The following is a 4,963-nucleotide window of genomic DNA, read 5'->3' on the forward strand; positions in this document are numbered from 1 at the left end:
CCTGACATGGCTCGCTTGAACTCCTTGTTACCTTATCCGGTGCTTCCTGATAATAACTCTTCAGAGTTACTTGATAAGCTCTATTAGCTCTCTGATTAAAACTCTTATGAGTTTCCTGTTTAGCCCGGATACGTGTCTTGTTGTATGGCTCATTTGAGCATCTAATAAATGGCTCGAGAGTGTGCTCCCTAATTAAGTGCCCTAATGGGTACCCTTGATTATGAGTTGACGGTTTATAGTTTTGTACACCTTGTGTGTACTACCTGAGTATCCATTGAAATTTCAATGATTCAATGGATAAATTCCTGAAATAAGAAAATATGAGATTAAATAAATTATATCTAGAATGTTCCAGAAATACTTGAAAGTTTGAAACATGATGAGCTCATCCATGCTTATTTGAATTATCTGACTAACTTGCTTATTTGAATGTATGTCCTTAGGCAAATTGCCAATTTGTTGAAAAACATGTTATTGTATGCTTATTTTAATGAATATGATAGGTAAGTTTACTTCTTGTTATACGAACTTACTAAGCATTAATTGCTTACTAGGTTTTATTTTATCTATTTTATAGTGCTCGAGAAGCTCAAAAAGGTTGGAGATCGGTCGGAGTATCATCACACTATCCACTAGCCTGTTTTGGTATAAAAAGTAATCTTATTTTGGTATAATGGCATGTATAGGTTAACTTGGCCAATGTTGGCAAGTACATGGTTGTTTGTAATTTAGCCATTGGTGTAACACCCCTAACTCGTGTCCAATGTCGAAATAGGGTTTCAGAGCATTACCAGAACTTTCAAAATATTTTGCAAATAATTCTTATAAATTTACTATTTATTTACAGAGATCATTCAAAACATCCCTTAATTGGACCTTCGAGGTCTAATACGAGCATTAGAATCGAGTCAGGACTTAATCGGAAACTCATAAAATTTTTTGCGACATTTCAAAAAATTTCCAAGTTGCAGGCTCACACGCTGGTGTGGTCTAGGGACATGCCTGTGTGGTCAGGCTGTGTACTACACACGCCCGTGTCCCTAACCCGTGTAACTCTTTGACTTTTAAGGCATGAAGAAATTGAAGTCACATGGCCAAGTCACACGCCCGTGTGCTAGGTTGTGTGGTAAATTTAATTTTTGAAATTTAGGTGCAGTTTTCACATGGCCGTATAACACACCCGTGTCCAAGGCCATGTCAACCACACGGCTGAGACACGTCCGTGTCTCTACTCGTGTGCCCAATTTTGAGCATTCTATTTCTCAAAATTAAGGTGCAGGGGACACACGGCCTAACCACATGCCCATGTTACCAGGTCATGTGTCACATATGGTCTACACACACGCTCGTGTGTCTACCATTGTGGACAAAAAGAAGGCATTTCTAGTTTCATTTCTCACCCAAAATTTCACCTAAGACCTGCACTTGAAACACATAACCAATACCAACCATTTCAAGCATTCAATTTAGGCAATTTCCATCATTCAACATAGTATACGATTACATGCATAGGTTGTTATAAACTTACCTTGGATTATCTTAGGCAATAACAACCTTTGATAACATATACTCAACTTAGCACATGTGTTTATATATATCAAAATAACCTACTTAATCATACCAAAATAAGCCATTACTAGCCATTCTAATGGCTAGGTTACAGAACATCATTATCAAGCTACTAATGGTCAAGATGTCTTATACATGCCATTATACCAAAATGATTTTACTAAGTATACCCAAAATGATTGGTTGGTAGTGTGACAATGCTCCAGTGATCTCCAACCTTCACGAGCTTCTGAGCACTATAAAATAGGAGAAAAATAAAATGGAGTAAGCATTACATGCTTAGTAAGTTTGTATAACAAAAACTAAACTTACCAGTCCCGTTTATTAAATCTAAGCATACAATAACAAGTTTTCCATTCATTTGACTAAATTGCCTAAACACATGCATCCAATAAAACATGTTAGTCACAAAGTTTACATATACATCAAGTAAGAATAGACGAGCTCATCATGCAATACACTTTCAAGACATTATCATTTCATCTCATAATTCTTATGCCATGTCTGGAGTTATATGTCTGTTGAATCATTGAAATTCAATGGATGCTCAAGTAGTACACTCGAGGTACGATTTCATAGTACCTATTAGGGTACTTAATCAAGGAACACACTTTTAAGCCACATATCATATAACAGGATTACCAGTCCAAACTAAATCCTTTATATAATGTAAGCTTAAAGAGTTCAATTAGGGTTACCAGTCCAGGCTAAACCCTAATCATAATTTATACTCGAGAGGTATTATATCAGGATTACCCGTTCAGGCTAAATCCTTTCTATAACAAGGTTAATGGGATTACTCGTTTGAGCTAAATCCCGTCCGCAACAAATTCAAGACCTTATTTGTTTTGGGAAAGCGTATATAATCATCGGAATTCAATATTCAATCGGGACTTAACCCCATTTTCATCATTTCAAGCATGTATTCAATTTTTCTTTATAGAAATCAAATAATTCACATCAAATGATAATAACATTTCATACAATCACAACATTCAATTAAACATATTAACATGCTCAATTAGGTTACACGAGCTTACCTCGACACTTGTTCGCGTTAGAAATCTACTAATCTGAAACCTTTTCTTTTCATCTATCTAACCTCGAATTAGTGTTGTCCGGATCTATATAAATGAATTTAACCATCAGTTTCACACATTTCATATTTAAATAGTCTGTATTATGATATGAATGTTATATGAAAATTTTGATAAGAAAATTTTTTCGATTATTTGTTTAATTATGGAAAGGAACAAATTGCATAAAATGCAAAAGTTGAATTCTAGTAGCTAGAAGGATCAAATAGCTATGGAATTCAAAATAAGAGGCCCTTATATGGTAATTAGACCATTAAAGAAAAGTTAATAGATATTTTTGGATGACTCATCCATGGAAATTTAGAAAAAAAAAGATTAAATTGGAAATGAGAAAAATTAAAAGATGATAAATTAATAAGCAATAAATAATATCATTTTATATCATCTTCTTCTCCAAAAATACATGGAAACCTGAGGAGAGAGGAATGAAACTAATCAAGCTTAATTAGATCTGGACAACTCAAATTCGAAGCTAGATCGATGAATAGAAAAAGTTTCAAATTAGTAGATTTTTATATACAAACAAATGTCGAGATAAGTTCGTGTAACCAAATTGTGTTTATTTTTATGCTTGAATTGAATGTGGTATGTGATTGTATGAATTATAGAAATGTTATAAATAAATGAAATAATCACATATTCAATCAAGTCTGGAAAATGTTAAGTTCCATTTGAATAATGAAATTCAATAGATATATGTGATTTCCTGTATTGAATATGGTCCTGCATATGTTGCAGACAGAATATAGCTCGGACGAGCAATCCTATTATAGCCCTCTCAAGCATCTTGATATATAGTTCCTGCTAGCATCCTAATCAGTAGTGATTTTACATGTGTTGCACACTGCTGCAGCTCGTTGTGAACGTCATGTTACATGATTCGTTCGGTTGTGATTCAGCATATAATGCGGACTCAAATATAGCTTTACGTGAGCGTCCTGATATAGGCTCTTATGAGCTTCCTGACATGGCTCGCTTGAACTCCTTGTTACCCTATCCAGTGCTTCTTGATGATAACTCTTTGGAGTTACTTGATAAGCTCTATTAGCTCCCTGATTAAAACTCTGATGAGTTTCCTATTTAGCCCAGATAAGTGTCCTGTTACATGGCTCATTTGAGCATCCTGATATATGGCTCAAGAGTGTGCTACCTGATTAAGTGCCCTAATGGGTACCCCTGACTATGAGTTGACGATTTAAAGTTTTGTACACCGTATGTGTACTACCTGAGTTGTAACTCCCCTTACCCGTATCCGACGCCAGGACAAGGTACCAGGCATTTCCAAACTTGTACTAATACATTCATGCAATAGTCGGGCTATAAATTTTTTTTAAAACAACTTTATTCATACATACACAATTTGCCCCTACTATGGTCCTACAAGGCCCAAAATAGCCATCGAAAAAGGTCAGGACTAAATCGGGAACTATTAGAAAATTTGGGAAATTTTCCCTAATATAGAGCCACACGCCCGTGTCCTCCAGCCCTGTAACTTTCTGACTATGACGTCAGCACTAATTTAGGGTCATACGGCTGCATCACACGCCCGTATGGCCATACCGTGTGGTCGATTAAAATTAAATGAGTTTTTTTCATAAAAAGGTGCAGACTTCACACGGCAAGAGTACACGCCCATATGGGTAGGCCGTGTCTCTCACACTGCCACGGTCGTGTCTTAGCCCATGTGTTTACTACTGAGAATACTGACATGCAAAAATAATGTGCAGGGGACACACCACACACCCATGTGTTTACCCGTGTGGACAATTCGAAGGCTATCTTCCAAGCCAATTTGCCACCCTTAATCACTCATGCAGTTAAGCATAATTCATAGCATACAACATGACATACTTAGACACTCAATATTCAACACCATAGCACTTTCACATCTTTATAATATCATCCTATTGCACATTCCCCTTAATCACACTATATGGAAGCATTTTATACAAACTTAATACAAATAAACTTAATTATCAAAATTTAAAGTTACACATTTATAATTATTGTCATATTAGGTTATTAAACCATTCTTTATCTTCTATTAATTAATCCATACATCTTTATACATCCACCAAGCAATCATATTCCACATCATCAAGATAATATCTCACCATATATCCATCACACAACCACATAGAAATCATCAAGGCATCAACAAATGCATGCATGAACAATTAGATATTACAACCCAAGAATCAATCATGAGTCATATCACATGGCTATTACAAAATGAATCATCAACATCATAGGCCTTCACAATTTGGCCAAATAGCATGACACATACCACAAAAGGA

The sequence above is a fragment of the Gossypium hirsutum genome, chromosome A02 (assembly GCF_007990345.1).
Source record: "Gossypium hirsutum isolate 1008001.06 chromosome A02, Gossypium_hirsutum_v2.1, whole genome shotgun sequence".
In the NCBI taxonomy this organism is placed as follows: domain Eukaryota; kingdom Viridiplantae; phylum Streptophyta; class Magnoliopsida; order Malvales; family Malvaceae; genus Gossypium; species Gossypium hirsutum.